The 23,105-nt window shown below is 42.0% G+C and overlaps 1 long non-coding RNA gene across 1 annotated transcript; it reads left to right on the top strand.

Moving 5' to 3' along the window:
• Positions 1 to 9,031: 9,031 nt before the first annotated feature.
• LINC02868 (long intergenic non-protein coding RNA 2868) lies at positions 9,032 to 21,849 on the top strand. Its single transcript, XR_005576983.1, has 4 exons — positions 9,032 to 9,117; positions 9,683 to 9,776; positions 21,199 to 21,252; positions 21,709 to 21,849. It is a non-coding gene; the product is annotated as a long intergenic non-protein coding RNA 2868 (long non-coding RNA).
• The last annotated feature ends 1,256 nt before the right edge of the window (positions 21,850 to 23,105 follow it).

The raw sequence follows: 23,105 nt of genomic DNA, 5'->3' as shown, positions 1-23,105 counted from the left end.
CAAAAAAAAAAGTTAAATTTAATTAAACTTACAGACACTAGCACATAATATAAAACCACAACCATAAGCCCAAACACCTGTCCATGGAAAAAAGCTGTCAAACACTGTCGCGATGTCTGCGTCCATTAATATTCATTTGTTACTTGCTAATTCTTTCTGTCATCTGCTAGCACCGGCCAGTGGATAAGCAATAGCAGGTGCCAAATATTGAACAAAAACGTAGAGAAACAAAACTAAAAGCTGAAGGTACTCTATTAACTTAATTTTTCTGGGAATTAGTATATTTATTCATTCAACAAAGATTGATTGAGCAGCTACAGCTGCTGTGTGGCAGGCACCATGCCAAGGAGAGGAGACACGAAGAAGTCAGGTACAGCCCTGCCTTCCAGAGATGTCTACGAGGGAGACAGCTGAGAAATGCTTACAAGCAAACAGGAAGTGAGTATGAAGGTCAAAGTGATGCTGGGCCCTCCAGAGCTCTGGGGCTTGAGAGGGCTTCAGAGAGGATGTCATAAAAGGTAAGTTTTGCTTCTGAGAGGCAGTGTCTCACTCTGTCACTCAGGCTAGAGTGCAATAGTGCAATCATAGCTCACTGTAACCTCAAGCTCCTGGGCTCAAGTGATCCTCCTGGCTCAGCTTCCCAACATGCAAGCTTTACACACCTGTAAGAGGTAAGCCTTGAAGTTAAACTCAAAGTATCTAAGCCAGTGCTTCTCAGAGTGGGGGGTTTTGTAGAGCAAGCGAATTGTCTGTGGAACCGGGGGTAGGGGTTGTCAGGACCAATGAAAGGTTATCGACTTTTACATTTGTGCAATAATGTTTATTGAGAAAATAATCTACCATGATCATAATTTTGAAGAAGAAAGGACGTTTTGGTACCAAAAAGAAAAAGAAAGAAAGAAAATGGACGTAATATCAGGCAAAAATGAACTGTTCTTTCATTGGTATCAATTTAACTTTGTGAAGAACTCATCGTATTGTCCTTATTTATCTTGTTTCATGGGAGAGAAGCTGGAGAAGGTGCCAGGAGCAGAGAAAAGGGACATGGGCGGAGGTCCTGAGGCACCTGGTCTTCATTTTTTCCCTGGGACTGAGGTCCTGGGCACCCTGGGCTTGGGGGAGCAGAGCCAACAACCTGTCCCTAGGGTCACATGATCTTCCTCGGCCCTTGGCCCTGTGTTAGCAGAGTAGGAGGAGTGAGCAGAAAAATGCTAAAGATTATGTTTTATGACAACATTGGTATAAGGAAGACTATAATCTTTGACCTGGAAAGGTTTATTATTTTTCTTCTGACATTAAAGCAAAGTAAAACCTTTTTGTGGACCCTTAAAAGTATTGTGTGCCTAAGACATGCCAGTTCTATTTTTTTTTTTTTTTTTTTTAATAAAGATGGGGTTTCACCATGATGGCCAGGCTGGTTTTGAACCCCTGACCTCAGGTGATCCACCCACTCGGCCTCCCAGAGTGCTAGGATTACAGGTGTGAGCCACCACACCCAGCCTCCCATTCTAAACTTTAGGCAGCATGCAGTGGGATGGGGTCCCCATCCCATAATCCCCTCCCCATCCTGCCCGTGGAGAAGTCTGGCCCTGTTTGGGGAGCAAGGAGTGTACTAAAGGAATAAATACTTGAGGAATAAATTCACAAGATGGCCAAATTCCACAGAGGAGATGAGCACAGTCAGGACTGGATACTCCAGGGGGCGAAGGGCTGCTTGCCAATGGCTGGTAGGTCTTGCTGGCCACATCCAGCCCCAGGGACAGGAAGCAGCAAGAACCTGCCCTGACTGGAAACTCTGCCAGATGGCCTAGCCTCCCAGGCTTGGCCTGCTCTGCATTTTATCAGCTAGGGCCAGATTCAGCCTTTTGTAATTCAGAGCCCCTTGGGACCCCGTCTGAAATATTGCCTCTAAAGTGGACTTGATTCACTAATGCTAAACTTTAATCTGTCCTTTTCTGTCCAAGCCTCGGGGCTGTGTGTGTGTCTGTGTGTGTGTGTGTGTGTGTGTGTGTGTGTGTGTGTGTGTGATGTGTGTGTGATGTGTGTGTGATGTTCATGTGATAGGGAGGAAATAACTGGCATTTCTTCTCCTTGCTTCTGCTCAAAGGATGTCTTATCTAGAATACACAGAGCTGGAAGGCAGGGACAATGGTCATTTAAATGCCAGGGCGTTTGAGATCACTGGTGGGAAGGCAGTGAAGAGAGAAAAGAAGACTGAAGGTAGAAGGAAAGGGGGAGAGGGAGGAGACATAGTAGGAATACACAGCAGGGGACCAGTTAATGTTTTTGAAAGAAAGATGAAATCCTGACCAATATGTGTTCTCTGATATGTTATCCTGGGCTCCCCAGTTTGGCTTAGGTAGAAGTCAAAAACCAAATGCAGGCTGGGCACGGTGGCTCACACCTGTAATCCCAGCACTTTGGGAGGCTAAGGCAAATGGATCACTTGAGGTCAGGAGTTGAAGGCCAGCCTGGCCAACCTGGTAAAACCCCATCTCTACTAAAAATACCAAAATTAGCCAGGTGTGGTGGCAGGTGCCTATAATCCCAGCTACTCAGGAGGCTGAGGCAGGAGAATCACTTGAGCTTGGGAGGCGAAGGTTGCGGTGAGCCAAATTTGTGCCACTGCACTCCAGTCTGGGTGATAGAGTGAGACCCTGTCTCCAAAAATAAATAAATAAACAAACAAAAAGAACACACTTCTAAAATATTAGCACACTAAAATAATTTAGCAACAATGCAATAGCGTTCTTTAATATATAGTTCAGCTATCTAAAAATATCTATTTTATAGCATTTTTATAATCCAGGATACGCTCAACTTTACTCATTAAAAATTGATTATTATTTCTTAGTTTCCTTTAATCCAAAAGAATCTTCCTGCCTCTATTCACTGCTTATTTTGTGTTAATGATACTGGCATGTATTTTCACTGAATTTTATTTTATTTTGAGATATTGCCCTGTTGCTCAGGCTGGAGTACACTACATCCCTGACCTCCTTGGCTCAGGCAGTGGGAGACCACCTCAGCCTCCTGAATAGCTGGGACTACAGGCCCACACCACCATGCCCAGCTAATTTACTTGTTTTCTGTAGAGACAGGGTCTCACTGTGTTGCTCAGGATGGTCTTGAACTCCTGAGCTCAAGTGATTCTCCTGCCTCAACCTCCCAAAGTGCTGGGATTGCAGATGTGAGCCACCACGCCCGACCAACATTGGCATTATTAGAGTTCACTGGTTGTCTCGCTGAACATCACACAACCTAGATTTTGCTGATGGTTTCCTCATGACGATATTCTAGCTAAATGTTTGCGGCAGGAACACGCCACAGGTGATACTGTGTGCTTCCTGCTGCACTTGTCAGGATGCCCTTTGTGTTTGTGATGCTCAGTTATTCGATTAAGGGAGGTGTCCATCGGATCTCTCCACTGTAAGGATGCCTTCTGACCTTCGTAATAGTCATACTGTGGATGTTCAAACCATTTTTAGGGGGCCAAAGTAATCTACTTTTCCTGGAAATACCATTTTTCTCTCATTGTGTCATCAAAAACTCCACTGCTGGTATGATGTGCTTAGGGCTGACATCAGCATCCAAGAGGCTGCTTTTTTTTTTTCTTTTTTAAAGATGGAATCTCGTTCTGTCACCCAGGCTCGAGTGCAGTGGCATGATCTCGGCTCAGTGCAACCTCCCACTCCCAGGTTCAAGCAATTCTCCTGCCTCAACCTTCCAAGTAGCTGGGACTACAGGTACATGCCAGCATGCCCGGCTAATTTTTGTAGTTTTAATAGAGACAGGGTTTCACCATGTTGGCCGGGATAGTCCGGAACTCCTGACCTCAGGTGATCCGTCCACCTCGGCCTCCCAACGTGCTGGGATTACAGGCGTGAACCACTGCGCCCGACTGAGGCCACTCTTATAGCATGAAGATTCATGATTGTAATGATTAATAACCATAACATTTCCTAATGTAGCATTTTACAGTTTACAGAGCATTTTTGCACATGTTGCAGCTTTTGATTTTCCCCAAATTTCCTTTTCATTGTTCAAGAAATAAGACTGCTTGAAATCATTCGCTCACCCATTCACCCATCCATTCATCCAGACCACGTGCCAGCCGCTGGTCCAGAAGCCAGGGTTTTCATAGACAAATGAAGGGATGAGATCTAGGTGGGGAGACCAACAGCCAATCTCTTCCCAGCCAGTGTCACAAGCCCTGCATGGTGAGACAAACTCTGGAGGAGAGAACATGGGGAGGCAAGGAACCGCCTGAAAAAAAGAAGCATGGAGAAGTAGAAACTGAGGCTCCAGGCTGCCTTACCCACTGTCACACAAGAAACTCTCCTTCCCCACTTTTTAAAGCGCTGTAGGTTGGGCTTTCTGTTTCCCGCCAAGTGCATCCCAACCGATACTCTCAATGTTCTCACCTTGCAGATGAAGAAATGAAGGCCCCAGAAGTAAAATGATTTTGCCAAATGACACTCAGCTAGCAAGTGCCTGAGATGGTTCTTGATCATGGGTGCTTGATTCTAAGTCCCTCCCTTGTGTCCTAGGGGGAGAGACAGGGAGAGCCCCTATTGTCTGAGTCTTGATGAGCTCCCTGGCTCTCCTCTTCTGTCCACAGTAGAGAGATGGCTAGACAGAAGGAAGGTGCCAACTAACACTCAGGTGGTCTGAGCGGTGGTCACTTCCCCATTGGCTAAGTGGTGGGCATTTCAGGATACAGAGCACTTTCATTAAGTTTAGCACTATTCACATGGACAGATAGTGGGTGTGTACGTTCAATCAACCCAAATAGATGAACATGCTGTCTGAAGGCCACAGAGTGCCCCATGAATAATTCCCTGTAAATACACATCCAATGCCCACACTTCAGAGAGACTGATTGAATGTGTAAAAGACTGAATGGCTCAGGGAACAGGAATTAATGGATGGAAGGAATCTATCATGGTTGAGGTCAAAGAGTAGGCTCAATGTAGCAGAGAGCCAGGCTCACCGGCCTGCTGTGAATTTGAAGTATGGGGGCAATTAGGCATGAGCTATTTGTAGACAGAAGGAAAAACGGTGAACTAAGTGGCTTAGGCTTAGTTCCACCTGCAGGCTGGATACAGAGGACTCTCATCCTCAATACAAGCTGCAAAATGATGCCAAAGGTCACCCACGTAGAGGGCAAGGCCCAGTGTTGGAAACATTTAAAGTACAACTTCTGAGCTTTAAAGGAGACATTGTATATATAGATCAACATGAAGGTCAGGAATTCTGAAATCTTGACCGCTAATTGTCCCACTTCACCTTAAGTAATTTTGCTAGATAATGCTGATGCAGCCTGTATTTGTGTGTGGTGTGTGTGTGTGTGTGTGTGTGTGTGTGTGTGTGTGTAGGGGAGGTAGTAAGAGGGAAAAAATGTGGCATTTTTGCCAGCATTTGCCTTTTTTTTTTTTTTTGGTCGTTTTTTTCTCGCTGTTTTCCACCCCTACAATAAGCTGAGCCAGTGTAAGTTACAATTTATTAGCTGGTTGCTATGGGTTACCCCAGTGCTCCGCAGATATTCCCTTCAGAAATAGTAACATTTAATGTAATGTAAAACAGAACTACTGCATCACCACTTGCTTGGCTTCTGCTGGCTTGCAATATTATATCCTTCCCTGCTGAGCTTGAAGCCTCAGGAAATTAGCTAGTGCCATTATTTTATGATGATGATGGGTGTCTGCCATGCCCCTTGTTTCATGAAAAAGAAGGCCTGCAAACCGAGGCTGTCTGCAGGACCTGGGGTGCCAGCTTGCAGTGCCACACAGTGCCTGGAGACTGACTGTTTCATCTGCCTGTTCATTATTTAAGGCAGCCTTCTCAAAGCTGAGTCCCTGTGGGCCTGAGGCCAGTTACCATTTCAGGGAGGCTAGTCGTTACTACCAATGAGTTTTATTCATTCTGCCATCTGTATAATATTTGTGGCAGGCTGGTTAACAAAAATTTGTGGGCTGGTAAACTTTCAGGATAATTTAGTTAAATTACACTTGCAACTGTGTAAGAGTGACTTAGAGGGGAAGGGTTAGAAGATGGTGACCCTGAGTAAAGTCATTCAAGTTAAAATAAACAGGGTAGAAAGAGAAACTGGTGTTTTCAGGTCACCCTCATTCTCTCTTTTCTGCCTGCTCTCTCCATAGCCCACCCATGTAACTACTGCCCCTCTTGAAGCACACCTTTTCCTACCTGTGTGCTCAGTCTTTTCTCTCGCCTGCCCATGGAGGTGTGCTCTCTTTGATGGGTAGGACACCGGGTTGCTCCACAGATGTGTGCTTCCCTCACAGGGACCACTAGTGTAGGAGGAATGCCAGCGTGGCAAGCAGAATGTGGGCTCTGAACGACCTAGGTTTGAAGCCTGGCTCTGCCACTTACTGGCTGTGTGAACTTGGACAAGTTCCTCGACCCTTTGAAGCTTCAGTTTCCATATTACAAAATGCCGATAACCGTATTTGCCCCGTGTGCATGTTGTTAAGGATCTGAGGGGCAATGTACATGTAATTGTGATGTAATACATGTGTATTGTTAAGGATCTGAGGGGCAATGTACATGTAATTGTGATGTAATACATGTGTATTGTTAAGGATCTGAGGGGCAATGTACATGTAATTGTGATGTAATACATGTGTATTGTTAAGGATCTGAGGGGCAATGTACATGTTATTGTGATGTAATACACATGTATTGTTAAGGATCTGAGGGGCAATGTATATGTAACTTAGCACAGAGCGTGGCCCATTGTAAAAAGTAGTCTTGCCTACTCTGTGACGTGGGATATCGTTGTTCCCTTTGCCTGAGAGACTCTTGGCCAGCTGGTCCACCTGCACGTCTCCTGCTTTTCATTCAAGACTCAGTTCAGACACAACCTCTTGTGAAGCCAACTTAGCTACCCTCCTGCCTATCCTTTTCCAAGTCCTCTCCCTGCTGCTCTCCGCTGCTGCTGTGGCACTTCTGCATGCCTCTGATGTCTGTCTTTATCGATGGGTCTGCCTTCCACTGGACTCTGAGCTTTTTTGGGGCTGGCAGCATGCCTTTTAGATCTTTCTTCCTAGCACAGTGCCTGGCACACACAGAGTTTCAGTGAAGTTTGTGGGGTGTATGAATGAAGTAAAGAAAAATCTAATTCATTAATTCATGTTTACTTACACTATACCTGGTGGAGAAAAGCCATGCCTCTATTCTACAGGCCAGTGGCAGCCACCAGGACTAAGGGACAGTGCATGCCATAGTCTTTATCGTTCAAACGCCTTTGGCTGTAAATAACAAAATATGAAACTCACAATGGCTTAATAATAAGAAAATTTACTGTGCTTCACAGCAAGCAATCCAGAGGTGTGCAAACCTTGAGGATGGTTAATATAGTTCTTCAGTAACGTCATAAAAGACCTAGTTTCTTCCAGCTTTCAGCCTAGCTATCTTCATGGGGTTGCATTTTTCCTCACGGTAACTCTCCTCAGAGTGAGAAGTGAGGCACAGTAGATCCAATCCAGATAATATGACAGTGATTGCTCTTTTTTTTTTTTTGAGACGGAGTTTCGCTCTTGTTACCCAGGCTGGAGTGCAATGGCACGATCTCGGTTCACCGCAACCTCCGCCTCCTGGGTTCAGGCAATTCTCCTGCCTCAGCCTCCCGAGTAGCTGGGATTACAGGCACGCGCCACCATGCCCAGCTAATTTTTTGTATTTTTAGTAGAGATGGGGTTTCACCATGTTGACCAGGGTGTTCTCAATCTCTTGACCTCGTGATCCACCCACCTCGGCCTCCCAAAGTGCTGGGATTACAGGCTTGAGCCACCGCACCCATCCCGACTGCTCTTTTTAAAAAGGGGAAAACCTCTTTTAGAACACTTTGCCCCTACCTGGTAGACTTCTGCTTATGGCTTTGGCCAGAATGAAGTGATGGGTCCTTTTGGAAAACCAGTTATTAGCACAGGGAAAGAGAATACAATGAGCAGCCCAGGGGAAACCCACGGTTGGTGAATAGGACATGTTGCCAAGCAGATTGGAGTTATGTTAGGAAGCGAGAAGTGCAGGAATGAAGTTGTGTTGGATGAGCAGCCACACAGCGTGCTGCTGTGTGCACGTATTCATTCATTCATTTAACAGATATTCAGTATCTATCACATACCCAGCACTGTGCTGGAGGCTGTGGACAGTAGTGAACAAGAGAGACAAGTCCCTCCCTGTCAGGCCTGCCCCTCACCCTCTGCCCTTTGAGATGGAGAGTGTGTCCAGGCCTCCCCGCTTCACCCTGTGAGATGGGGAGGCATTCAGGGCCTCTCATCTCAGCATGGGACTGACAGGTCTGCCCTGGCCTCTCTCAGGCATGAGCACTGCTGTCTGGGCTATGACACGCATGGGCATTTATGTGGGAGCCAAAGTCTTCCTCATCTACGAGGTAAGGCTGAGGTGAGCTGTGTAGTGCATTGAGGCGGGGAGCAGAAGTCTCCAGGGGTACAGGCTGGGGTCTGGTCTGTGTGGGTCACTAGTCACCCTGGGAGCCTCTGGATGACCCTGGCGGAGCTAACGTTCCAGACGTCTCAGTAGGGAAAGAGATCGTGGCCATGTAAAGAAATAAACAAGATGCTTGCAGAGTGCTGTAACTGTCAAAGGAAATCAGCAGGGCAGGGGGCAGAGCGTGAACAGGGCCTGCGCTGGAGGTGGACCTGGAAGGTCCTCCTGAGAAGGTAACGTTTGATCAAGTCAGGAGCCACGAGTCCGGTGCAGATCAAGAGAGATTCCAAGCAGAGCAGACAGCCAGTGCAAAGGCCCGAGGCAGGAATGAAGGGGCTCTGTGGCGGGAGCAAAGTCTGTGCCTAATGACTGATCAAAAGTTGCTTCTGGCTCCCAGCCCGGCTTCTGCCCCAGGCTGAAACAGATCACCAGTAACAACTCTAGCTTCCCAGAGCCTGTCCTGCCCGGACTTGCAGCTCCACCCAGGTCAGAGGCACAGCTGCAGGGACCACAGAACAATGGGCTCGGCTCTGCAAAGAGAGGAAAAGCCACCAGGGTTTTGACAAAGAACCCAGGAATGGCGTTAAAGGTTTCTTTGGGCACTGTCCAATTTATGTAGCAATTGTGTTGGCCACATCTGCGGAGGTATAACAAGATAGGTGGAAGGCGAGGAAGGAGCTACTTTCTTTATGTGTGTTGACACCGCTCTCCCATGGTCCTATACACCTCACAGCTCCCGCAGTGTGACGGGTGGTCCCAGTGGCTCCCATCTCATCTGGAGGCAGGACAGTGCTGCTGCCAGTGTGTGGCAGCTCCGCCAGGGGCTGAGAAGGGAGAGACAGTAATTCTCAGTTTGGTGTCATTATCCCTACCACTTTTCTACAGCTGAGTTTCTGGGTGGGCATAAGTTCACTAGCAGCCTAGCTTCCCAATCTTATTGCCCTCCTGGACTGGTAGCTCTTCTTTTCTGCAGTGAAAACCTCTCTGAGGGTTTTAATGGGCCTGCCCAGTTCTGGCCTTCCACACCCATCACAGCCTGGTCAGTCCAGAAAGCACTGGGTCCTCCTGCTTCGTCTGTCAGCAGTGACATCAGGTATCCTCCCTAGGCTTCTGGAAACAAACTGGTCTCTTTTTGTCCCTCTTCCGGGTAGCCTTTTCCCCAGAATGTTGTTACTGGATTCATTTGGTATCTTGTTTTCCTTTGAAACAGTTGTGAAACTTGTACAGGCTCATGAAGCATCCAAATGAGGCAACATCAACATCAGTGCCCTTTCCCTGCCTCATTGCCTCAGGAAACCAACCTAGTAGGTATTTCTTTCTTTCTTTTATTTTTTTTAAGAGATGGGGTTTCTCCATGTTGGCCAGGCTGGTCTTGAACTCCTGACCTCAGGTGATCCGCCCACCTCGGCCTCCCAAAGTGCTGGGATTACCGCGTGATCCGCCGTGCCCAGCCCCTGGTAGGTATTTCTGAGACATCCAATTCCTGTGGAAGTCCCTGGGGATTTCTTACTCAAATCTGCAAAGTGCTTAGTCTTCCTAGACTTTTGGCTCTGGGAAATCTGCTTGGAAGTATATTAGAAAGAGAGTAGCTCCCTGACCTCCATGTGATAAAATTATAGGGTCTCAGAGCAGAGTTGTTTGGCATTCTAGGGGCTGGGAGATTGGTGGGACACCCAGATATCTACTTGACTTCAGGATGGCTGATTACAGTAGAGACCACCACCCTGGACCCAGAACCACAGCTTCCTCTGACTTGCAGCTGTGCTGCTGCATGGGACAGATTCCTTTCTTCTTAAGGCTGAACTTTCTCTTAAAGAGTCCATGTTTGGGTTTGTCCCTAACCGCCCCACCTGCCCTACTCGCTGTCCTAGGTTCTACAGGCACCAGGGACCCCAGTAGTGGACACAGGAGGGTTCTTTCCCTGGAGCTCCAGAATCCAGGCAGACATCTGGGAAGGGATGGGAAAAGAGGTCATTCTACCATTTGGACAAATCTAAATCTAAATTTAACCCCAGCTGCTACAGACTATCAGCATGAAAGAAACATGGGAGGTTATCAGGTCAACTGTTTCTTTTTGCAGATGAGAAAACAGAGGCCCAAAGAGGTGAAGTGGTTGGACCAAGAACATGAACCTCATGGTAGAGCTGGACTGACCATGTCTCCTGACTTTCAGTCTGGGTCTCCGTTCACTGTGCCTTCTGCCCTCGTCCGTTTTAAATTTTATGAAAGGTCTTTTATATTTAAGAACCTCCTCTTTCTGTTCCCGTGCCCACCCTCTACCTTATAGAACTTCTGATAAGATGCCTAGGCCATAAATGGTGTTCTTGGCCTGTCTTGAGTATGAAGACACTTTTGTGGCTTCCTCCTTGAGCACATATGGGGGATCAATACATATTGATTGAATCAGATTATGGCATAATTTTCCATTTTTAAATTCTCCAATACTATATTAATAGAACTACTGTGAAAATAGAAGTGCATCGTTTCCACTTAAATAATTAGGTTAAATCAACTTAGATTGTTATTTTTCCTGCAGGACTTAGAGCTTGCAATGGGCTAAAAAGCACTGTAACTGTGGCCGCCTAGTATGAACTCCAGAAAGGATTCTCCATATTTTGGGGAAAGCTGCACGAAGGTAGATGCATGGAAAATCAAAGGCTTGCCTGATCCTCCACCAGGGAATTCTGGTTCTCTGGGGCAGCCAGAGGAATGCTAGGTGTCTGAGACATGAATGTGCCTGCTCCCTGGTGAAAGGCCTCTCTGTGGCCTCAGGGCCTCTGTGAGGCAGGGCACCATTCCTGTCCCTGCATGAGCACACATGGGGCTTCTGGAGTGGCTGAGACACTTATGTGCCCTGCTTCCTGCTTCCTGGAGCAGAATTTAAGGAAGACTCCTGGGCTCTTGCCTCAGGAGACCAGACGAAACAAAACCTGCCTTCAGAGGGGCATTCTTCTGACTTTTCCTTCAAGTGAGATTGTGTCAGTAGGTTTGGGTTTAAACATTGAATTTCAATTTTGTACACACACGCACCGAGGCCTCGGGGCAATGGGGGTATTTGAAATGAACACCAGGCCAAGTCCTCTACCTGCCAAGTGTTCGATTAAGCTGCTTAGGTCTGTTTCCACCATCCTGTCTTTCAAATATTTATGTGGCAGATTATAGGCAAGCTTCAAAGGCAAGGAAATGCAAATCTGTTCTATAAATCATGGAATAACACAGCTGCTGTCTTCCTCAGTGTGACAGCTTACGAATGCCAGCATTTCTGTCTGCAGAAGGGGTGGTGGGAGTGGGCTTCTCGACTGCAGCCAGGCCTGTGTGCGTGCCAGCGTGTGTGTGTGTGTGTGTGTGCATGCCAGTGTGTGTGTGTGTGTGTGTGTGTGTGTGTGCGTGTGTGTGTTGGGGGTGGGGAAGAGAGTAGGATGTGCTCATAATATTTGTGTTTTTGCAAAACAGCAGATTTTATTTTTTGTTTTTTAAATTTCCCAGAAGTTAAGGAGTTAATTTATTTTGCCAATCTTAAAGAACCGTGGAGGGGATAAAACTTCACCCGGGATCTGAGGCATCCAGAGAACGAGAGATGAAAATGGCTTTCGGTTTTGGGGAAATACACCTGGAACGGGAGGTAAGGGGCGAGAAGTCAACAAGCAGTAACTTCCAAAATGAATTTAATTTAGTCTAAATAAATAAAAAGGAAATTGTGCATTGCAAATACTTACGCAAATTAAGTTTTGCCCCCAGGGTCTTAGCAATCTGCCAGTGGGGGGCCCCCCGGTGTGACAAAGATTAGACTTTTGTGGGCTCTTTTCGGCTGTTGCCATGACCACATTGATTTGGTACACTGGTGTTCAGTGACGCATTAACATCCACCAAGACCAACACTGGGGTTTATGGTCCTTGCCCAGCAGCTGGTTTTGGCCTGGTGTCATCCTAAGGAAAACCTGGGAAAGCTGCAGTCAACAGGGTGCAGGGGCCCAAGGGAAGGCGGTGTGTAAGACAAAATGAGTGGGGATAAGGTTTGGCAGGTATTGGTCAGGATTCCGTTGCAAGTGACTCAGACTCACTTAGGCAAGAGGGGAAATTTTCTGGGTTACTGAAGGAAACATTGGATACCAAAACCATGGGAAAGGAAGGAAAGCAGTTGGAACAAAACCTGGAATACTGTCATGGCTGTCTTCTGTCTTTACTCTTTTTCTGTATTGGCTCCTAAGATGGCTGCACATTAGGGTTAGTAAATTTTGTGTATAATGACTTTTCCTACCATAAAGGCTGTTTTGCACATGACAACTTTTTTCTCTGTAGAATCCTATTTTGAATAACCACAGGAAAGAAATTTATGATTGGTTGAGCTGGGTGTCCATGCCCGGACCAATCAGCTGTAGGAAGAGGACAGGGAGTCATGTAAAAACATGGCAGCTCTTATGGTAGTCATATTGATGATGGGAGCTTTCTTAAAAGAAGGGGGGGTAGGGAAGCTTTGGACAGACAGTCCAGTAATCATTGCTACACTCTACAGAGAACTGGAAAAAAAGACCAAAGAAAGCAAGCAAAGAAGGGGGGCCAGGAAAGATGGTATAATGAATGAGTTTCGTGTTGGAATTCATAGATTGCCTCCTTGAAATTCAGTATGGCATAGGGTTCCTTACTGACGCTAACGCTCCTGGTTCTTCTATTTTTCTGATTGTTCTTATTCTGGATCCTTGATTGCTCTGCATCTTTCTCTTCTCTGCATTGAGAATCCCCTCAAGATTGTAGGCTCTCGGTTATGTATCTTCTAGAGAAGACAAACAGCTTCTTTCCAACTGCATAACCAATATTCCCCGTCAGGACCCTCCTCTTACCTTCCAGAAGAAATCTATAGTTAGATTTCCATTAATCACATTTAATGCCTTTCTTTGAAAAGTGTGGTTCCTGAACCAGTCATATCAGAATCACCTGGAAGCTGGTTGGAAACACGGAATCTTGGACCTTGTCCCCAAATCAGAATCTGCATTCTAACAAGATGACCAGGTACTTTGTAAGTTTTTTAATTTGGAAAGCACCACTTTAAGCAATTGGAAATTGAACCCATAATCAGTCTGCTCTCAGTGGTGAAATAAATATTTTTTTCACAATTTTTCTACCAGGTCAATGGCAACACTGTCTAAGAACCCAGATTCACAACAACCTCAGAATTACTTTTTCAATACTTTCTTGACTTTGTTACCTATGTGTAATCTATCACCAATCTGAACCTATTCATTTCACTGTCTCGTTGGTCTGTTTTTCCTAACCATGCCCTCCTCCTTTCTGTGGAATCTAATAGATCCATTTGCCATTCAGCCTCCTCATTTAAAAAATGGGTCATATAATGCTTATAATGCTTCATGTACATATTTACATACTATACAACTTCAGTGTATAATTATCTTCATCCTGGTTAGACCAGTTTTCCACTATGGCTTTGTACACAGTTGTAAGGGATATGGCAAATAACATATTATTAACTATAAAGTACCAAAATCTATCAACAATTTTTATTTTAAATAAAGTAGAAGGGATTAAAGATTATTTCTAAAATATTTTCCTTTATCTGCACTTTAATATGCTATAATGAGTAACAGAGGAAGTAGTGGAATAATACCTGGTAAGCCAGAAATTGTACATAGGAGTGTCTTACATATGAGCATTATCTATCACAGAGGTCAGCAAACTCTTTCTATAAAAGGCTAGATAGCATTTTAGGCCTCCTGGGACATACGGTCCCTGTTAGAACTACTCAACTCTGCTATCATAATGAGGAAGCAGCCAGAGGCAATACATCTTGATTACTGTAGCTTTAAAGTAAGTCTTGAAATCAAATCAAGTCCTCCAATTTTGAACTTTTTCATAATTGTTTTGGCTAACATAGGTGATTTTCATTTCTTACAAAGTTTAGGTTCAGTATAACAACAGCCTAAAGAAAAAAAATGCCTGCTGTGATTTTGATTGCTGTTACATATAATCTATAGATCATTGTGATGAGAATTGACAGCTTAACAATATTGAGTTTTCCAATTCACAAATGGATATGTCTCTCCATTTTTAAAGGTCTTTAATTTCTTTCAGTAGTTTTTTTGTAGCTTTTAGCATAGGTCCTATACGTTTGGTTAAATTAATTCCAAAATATTATCTATTTCTGATGCTATTGTAAATGAGGCTTTAAATTTCTATTTCTTACGTATTTGTTGCTTGTATACAGAAATACAATTGATTTTTTATGTGGACTTTGTATGCTACAATCTTACTAAAGTCACTTATTACTGTAGTAGCCTTTTAGGGTAGGCCTGTTAGTATTTTTTAGACAGAAAATTATGTACATGGCTTGGCAGGGTGGCTCATGCCTGTAATCTAGCACTTTGAGAGGCTGAGGTGGGAAGATTGCTTGAGGCCAACAATTTGAGACCAACCTGGGCAACACAGCAAGACCCCATCTCTATTAACTAAAAGAAGAAAATAAAATAAAATTGTGTGCTATGTGAATAAAAAACGTTTAACTTCTGTTTTTCTAATCTGTAAGTTTTTTTTTTTTTTCAGTCTTATTTTACTGGTAGGACACCAATATAATGTTGAATAGAAGGGAAAAAAACATTCTTTCCTGGATCTCAATTTTAATGGGGAAATATTAAATATTTCCATATTAATTTATGTATTTGCTCAGGTTTTTCATTGATTCCTTTATTAGATTAAGACAGTTTTCTTTTATTCCTAGTTTACTGAGTTTTTAAAAATCATAGCAAGGCACTGAATTTCATCAGATGATTTTTCTGCATTGTTGTAAATGATCATAGGATTTTTCTTTTTTATTCTATTAATGTGATGAATGACAATGATTGATTTTCAAATGTTAAATAACCTTGCATGCCTGGAATAAACCCCATTCGGTTATGATGCATTATCATTTTAATCATATTTCTAAATTCTACTTGCTAATATTTTGTTAAGGATTTTTTTATCTATGCTATGTTCATAAGAAATGAGACTATAATTTTAATGTCTTTGGTTTTGTTATTAGAATAATGGTGACTTTATAAAATGAGTTGAAAAGTATTTCTTCCCTCTCTATTTTCTGAAAGATTTTATTTAAGAGTGGTATTATTTCCTTTTTAAATGTTTCATAGAATTCATTGTTTAATCTATCCAGGCCCAGAGTCCACTTCGTCAGAATATTTTAAGTTATAAATCTAATTTATTTAGGCTTTCATAGAATTGTTCAGATTTTCTATTTCTTCTTGTGTCAATTTTAGTTATTCATGTTTTCAAAGGAATTATCCATTTCAACTAAAATACCTAAATTGGTTGGCATAAGCAGTTCATAATATCCCCTTTTTATTTTTTAATGTCTGTAAGATTTACAATGCTGTCACTCTTTTATTACTAATATTTGCCTTTGTGTTCTTGCTTTTTCTTTATGTGTCTTGATAGTAAAAGTTTACCTTTTATTTTTAGGGGTTTTCTCTTTAATGGAAAACAAAACTTATTTTGAGGATTTTTTCAGTCATCAAACATTAGTTTGGAATTGATAACTGGCATAACATTGGGAGTGTGGAGGGGGAGGGACTTCCACAAGGAGAAGATAGTTTTTACTTTCTTTTTAAATTTTTTTTTAAGTTTTACTCGAAGTTCCAAGATACAAGTGCAGGACGTGTAGGTTTGTTACACAGGTATACATGTACCATGGTGGTTTGCTGCCCTATCGACCCATCATCTAGGTTTTAAGCCCCTTATGCATTAACTATTTGTCCTAATGCTCTCCCTTCCCTCGTCCCCTACCCCCACACTGGCCCTGGTGTGTGTTATTCTCCTCCCTGTGCCCATATGTTCTCACTATTTAACTCCCACTTATGATTGAGAATGTGAGGTGTTCGCTTTTCTGTTCCTTTGTCAGTTTTGCTGAGGATGATGGCTTCCAGCTTCATCCATGATCCTGCAAATGACATTATCTCATTCCTTTTTATGGCTGCATAGTACTCCACAGTATGTATGTACAACATACTCTTTATCCAGTCTATCGTTGATGGTCGTTTGGGTTGGTTGGTTCCATGTCTTTGCTATTGTAAATAGTGCTGCAATAAACATGTGTGCATGTGTTTTTATAGTAGAATGATTTATGTTCCTTTGGGTATATACCCAGTAATGGGATTGCTGGGTCAAGTGGTATTTCTGGTTCTGGATCCTTGAGGAATTGCCACACTGTCTTCCACAATGGTTGAACTAATTTACATTCCCATCAACAGTGTAAAAGCATTTCTATTTCTCCACAGCCTCACCAGCATCCATTGTTTCTTCACCTTTTAATAATAGTCATTCTGACTGGCATGTGTTTTGATATCTCATTGTGTTTTGATTTGCATTTCTCTTAATGATCAGTGATGATGAGCTTTTTTTCATATGTTTTCTGGCCACATAAATGTCTTTTTTTAAGAATTGTCTATTCATATCCTTTTCCCACTAGAAGTTTATTTACATCATAGAATTTTGTTTTAAAAAATGAACTTTTGAATTTATCAGTTTTCTTTGCTATTTACATACTTTCCATTGTACAGATTTCTTTTTTATGTTATTTCCTTTCTTCTATTTACTTGAAGTTTATTTTGCTGTTTATTTTTTCCAGTTTCATAAGGTAAAAGCTTAGATCATTTATTTTAAAACTTTTCTTCTTCTAATGTAAGCATTAAAGTTGTAAATTTCTGTCTAGGTACTTCCTTAACTGTATCCACATATTTTTATCTATCTATCTAGCTAGCTAGCTAACCCATTTAGTTCAACATGTTTTCTAATTTCCCAAATTATTTTCTGACCTAATCCACAGGTTATTTTAAAGTTTGTTGTTTAATTTTTAAATATTTGTGGATTTTACAGATATTTTTGTTATTGATTTTTAATGTAGTTACATTGTGGTCTAGTCAGATAACATATTCTCTAGGGTTTGAATATCTTTAAATTTACTGAAACATATTTTATAGCCCAATATGTGCCCTCCTGTGTCCTCTAAGATAAATGTCCTATGTGCACTTAGAAAGAATGTGTGTTTCAGAGTTGACTGTGTGGAGTATATCTATAAATTGATATAAATATATAAATATCAATTCAGTTTGATTGGTTGATAGTGTTGTTCAAGTCTTCTGTATCCTTACTAACTTTTGTGTCCTTTCATTCTATCAATTACTGAGAGAGGGATATTAAAAATCTCAAACTATACTTTTATATTTTTGTGTTTTTTCTTTCAGTCCTGTCAGTTTTTTTCTTTTTGTGTTTTCAAACTTTGTTATTAGGTGCATATATGTTGAATGCTATAAGTTTTCTTCATCAGTTGACCCTTTTATCATGATAAAATATTTCCCTTTAATCGGGAAATATTTCATGAAGTCTACTTTGTCTGATATCAAAGTAGCCACTCTAGCTTTATAATTAATATTTGCCTAGTGTTTCGTCTTGTGAACCTTTAACTTTCACCTATATGTATCTTTGTATTAAAAAATTAAGCCTTGTAGAAAACATATAGTCGGATGTTGCTTTTCAACCAAGTATAATAGTACCTCTTAACAGATGATTTTGGTCCATTTTTACCTAATACAATTCTTGATATGACCGTGTTAAATCAGTTCACCATTGATTTATTGGTTTCATTTATTATTTGTTTTATTTTCCTTTCTCTCTCCCTTCTATTGAATTAAAAAATTTGGTATTTTGTTTTATTTTCACTATTGCCTTATTAGCTATAACTTTTTTAATAGTTTGCTCTAGGGTTTATATAATGTCTTTTATTAATTTTTTTCTTCTGTAATTGTAGAATCTACCTTTAAATCTGCCTATTGGGCTTTTTGTTTTAGATATTGGGGTTTTTTAAGCTTTAGGTGGCTAATTTGTTTCTTTTAATAATTTTCATTTACTTATTTATGTTCATGTTTTCCCTTAATTGCTTGAACAAATTCATAATAGTTGTTTTAAAGTCCTTGTTTGCCCATTCCATCTTTGTCATTTCTAGATCTGCTTCTATTGGCTGATTTTCCCTTTCATTATGGGTTACACTTCTTGTTTATGGCATGTCTAATAATTTTGATTAGATGCTGGCTATTGTGAATATTCCATTATTAGCTTGAATTTTCTTGTGTTTTTTTTAAAGATTACTGATTTGTGCTCTGGCAATAAATTAAATTAATTTCAGATCAGCTCTATCACTTTGAGGCTTTTTTTAAAAAAAGAATCTAGAGTATCCTCTGCTCCAGGACTAGTTTAGCCCTACTAATAAGGCATACTCTTTCTGAATTTCTCCTGAATCCATCAAGTATCCAATGAGGTCTTTCCATTCTGTCTGGCCTGAACTCAAATATCTCCCAATCTTGTGCAAGTTCTGGCAGTTGCTCAGCTTATATTGTCCCATCATTTATCGTTCCTTAATCATTATTATTTCCTAGAATTCATAGAGTTGGACCTTAAACATATCCATCTTATTGTTTAGCCAAAGATTCAAGAGGATCCTCTGCAGATTTCTGAAACTTATTTTGTGTTGCTCTTTCACTCTGGTACTCTGTCTCACAAGTTCCATCCAGCTGCCTCAGCCTTCCTGAACTCTAGTCTCTGACTCTTTGAATCAGTGAGACTGCCATACTCTGCTTAAATTCCCCTTTCCTGAAACTAGTCCAGGAAATGCCCTGAAATAAAAGGCTAGGTTATGGCAGGGCTCACCTCACTTTATTCTCTTCTCTCTGAGATCTCATGCCTGAAATGCCTGTTGTTCAGTAACTGAAAATAGCTATTTCAGATAATATTTGTGTGTAGTTTTCTAGTTGCTGAAACTTGGTGGACTAGATGTGTGCATTAGTTGCTTCATTCTGACCATAAACAGTCTCACTACAATTTAATTTTATGCTGTTTTTCATGAACAGTCCTTGCCAGTCAATTTTCAGCTGATCCTTATACACAATTTGATGTTCTTTCATGTATTTAGATCTTTCAGGCCTTCCTCAAATGCATTTTCCCCTTTCTTTCTATGCCTTATTCCTTACAAAAGCTGTTTCAAACTCACCTTCTCCAGAAAACTCCTATGATTAATCCATCTACCCTCTTTTTTCACCTGCCCCTTGTTGTGATTTGTGCTTAGTTTCTTCTACATTAAATTGCACTTTTGGCCATGTAGTTTTGTTAGATTTTTGGCAGTTATTTTGTGTGTGGCTGTTTTGCTGATGATTATAAGCAGAAGCTTATAAATAGAAAAAGCCCATCTTTCATTTATTCCCTTTGTTGTAAACCCACCTAACTCAACTGGCTGTTCCCAATTAGGTAAATATTGGTGGCCTTCCATTGTTTGGTGGAGAGGCATTGCATTATGAAACAAACGAAGCTAAATATCAGAGCTCCCATGTGATGGACCACTTCCAAGGCCCTGGGAGGGTCCCCAGCCATCTGTTTACATGGTAGATGGTTTTATAAATTTTGCAAAGGACAGATTTGAACCACAGTGGAATAAGGCACTCTCTTTACATTATGAATTTCTTTCAGTCAATCTCCCCTTTCAGGTGGTGGGGAGTGACCGTAAGCATTTTGGGGATCTAGTTAAGGAAAGTAGAGCTGGTGATACATTTAGCTGAGGTTTAGTGGGAGGTATTTATATGGTTTGCAGACATTTCCATGTATAGTCAACTTATTCCTAGCCGTCCTGTGCAGGATATTCTTACCACCCACGGGGCAAACTTACCAAGGGATATAACAGGACAATACAGAACCAGAGCACCTATGCAACACAAACCTATGCTATGGCACCCAGCGCTTGATCCTTACAGGGAGAGGAGAAGAAGAAGGTTTTAATTGTGCAAAGCCAGAAACTAATCTCTGTAAGTGTCTTTCTATCAAGACATAAAAAGTTCTAAGTGGAGGATTCTGTTCTCATCCATTTCTAGTGAAGGACATTCTGTCAGAAGTGTGTTCTATATGCAATGTATACAATTATAAACAGTCCATGATGTTTGCTTTTTTGAAGATATTATGCAAAACTAAATTCATCAGAATTGTTCTGTTTATTTTGCACAACCTTGTGGAAGAACGACAAATAGTGAACTTGTCTACTAAAGTTGCATATTTTATGAATCTTAAAAATTAACATAGAAAAAATTTTGATCAACTAAGTTAGAGGAAGCACTGAATTATTTTATTCTCTCTATAGAAATTATTACAACATGGTGATGACACGAAGATGACGTCAGAGAGGACGCAGCCAAAAAAGTAAGAAAATACGTTACGCAGCCATGTCAACCATTAATTAATAGAAATACTATGTTATTTGGGGGATTTTATGGTATTTGTAAAGTTTTTTAAATTTGAAGTCATTGGCAGGGCACGATGGCTCACGTCTGTAATCCCAGCATTTTGGGAGGGTGAGGTGGATGGATCACCTGAGGTCAGGAGTTCCAGATCAGCCGCCAACATGGGAAAACCTCATCTCTACTAAAAATACAAAAATTAGCCGGACATGGTGGCACATGCCTATAATCCCAGCCACTTGGGAGGCTGAGGCAGGAGAATTGCTTGAACTCGGGAGGTGGAGGTTGCAGTAAGCCAAGGTCGTGCCACTGCACTCCAGCCTGGGTGACAGAGCAAGATTCCATCAAAAAAAATTTTTTTTCGAAGTAATCTTTTCTCATTCTGTATAAACTTTCATTTTCATAGATAATGTTGCACTTATAATTTTTAATACTTTTTTTTTCAAAGAAGACTAAAGGTATGTAAGTTTCAGGTCCCACAAAATTCAGATCCAACCTTGAGTAGGTGAGGTTATTGGCTCTTCCCCTTCTTAGCCTTGTTATCGGGTGATATGGTTTGGCTCTGTGTCCTCACCCAAATCTCATCTTGAATTGCAGCTCCCGTAATTCCCACATGTTTGTGGCAGGGACCCGGTGGGAGACAACTGAATCACAGGGTGGTTTCCCTCATGCTGTTCTCATAATAGTGAGTAAGTCTCACAAGCTCTGATGATTTGATAAGTGTTTTCCCCTTTGCTTGGCTCTCATTTTCTCTCTTGTCTGCTGCTTTGGTAAATATTAGCTAACCATCCCTGGAGTATCCATTCCCAATTACAGCAAGCGATCATCCCTTGGGTGCAGATTACATCTAAGTAACATATATACAAGCAAATCACACTGCCAATGCTGAAGCGTTTCAAAGTAAATTCAGACATAAATAAACTAAACAAAGAATATAACTTATCTATCTCTTCTGTTACAGTTGCTTTTTCATTGAGTCCTGTGAAGCTCAGGTTTCTGCAGAGGATACCAGAAGGAAAGCTTCACCTACAGCGTATCTGGTCTGATCTGTTCTGCATATTAAAGTTCATGCTATTTTCTTTGTGATAAATAAAGGGTGTTCCACTCCATCTGAAACTCTGAAAACCATTGCTCTAGCACTAACCACCTGTCTCTATGAGCGGTGTCCACTCACAGTTATAATGAAAGCCCGAAGACGTGCTTGAGTTAGCTTATGTAAATAAAAACGTTGGTAGAGACTTGGTCTAGATCTGCTGAGCTGCGTGTGAAAACTACAGCATAATCTGACTCTCCCCTCCCTCTCTCTTCCCACCAACATTGTTGCCAATATATATTCCTTCCACATTTTACTCACAGAAAACTTTGTGCACTGGGGTCACGTTCTCCATAACCAAGTTGCCAAACAGAAAGATCTCTGGACTAGAAGACTTCTCCTAACTTGGGGAAGAGCACTTAGAGGGGAAGAAATGAGAGATGGTCAGAGCCTGGAGGTATGTAACTTTGGTCTGCAGTGGACATTGATTATCTGCCAAGACCCCTTCTTTCTGGCACTGACATCCTTTCACATAGGAACATTCCCCCGAATGATGAGGCTCTATAAGGGTTTCTCTCAATTTCCCTTGGACTGTGAGATGATCTAATCCTCTAAGATATTAACCAGGTGCTTTCAAAGGTATTTAGAACCAAGAAGCAAGCCCTGCCCTGTTGAACAGCAAAGCCTCCAGCCCTAAGAGGAAAGCCAGCCAGAGAGCATAGAGCTGCCTGCAGCAAGCAGGGGAAGGGTGAGGAGAGAGTATCACAAGAGCCTCCAGCTTCTGGTTCTAGTGGCCACTGATGTCCAACCCCGTTCCTGCCCTTCTTGTTTTGGTTATAGGGGCCCACGAATCCTCTCTATCATTGGCACTTATTGGAACTGAATTTCTGTCATTTTTTAAAACCAAGAATGGACAAAACATTGCACTGGCTAAGGCAGCAAAATTAGAGTCTGATAAAAGAAAAGAAATAGAAACCACAAGAAGAATGGAGGAAATCTCCAGTAATTCACAGGAAATAAAATAACCAGAGAGAATAAAACTTTGCAGTCTTGGATGTCGGCATCCCAGGCGACAGAGACTAGGTACTGAGACAGTGACCTTGAGGTCATAGCTCAGGAAAGCACACGTGACTGTGCTGGTTCACTGAGCCCAGGCAGGGGGGTTGGCAGCAATGGGACAGTGGTCCTTTCTCAAAAGACAGAGCTGGGAGGGAGTGGAGTGGAGGAGGCCATGTGTTAGGATGAGAGCTCCTGTCTGAAAATCCACAAACCATGAGCAGAGAGAGTCATGGAGTCGGTAAGGCAGGGAAGGAGGACTGTGGCCT

The sequence above is a fragment of the Saimiri boliviensis genome, chromosome 11 (assembly GCF_048565385.1).
Source record: "Saimiri boliviensis isolate mSaiBol1 chromosome 11, mSaiBol1.pri, whole genome shotgun sequence".
NCBI lineage: Eukaryota > Metazoa > Chordata > Mammalia > Primates > Cebidae > Saimiri > Saimiri boliviensis.
The sequence above is the reverse complement of the archived record's forward strand: the minus strand, read 5'-3'. Positions and strand labels throughout refer to the sequence as shown.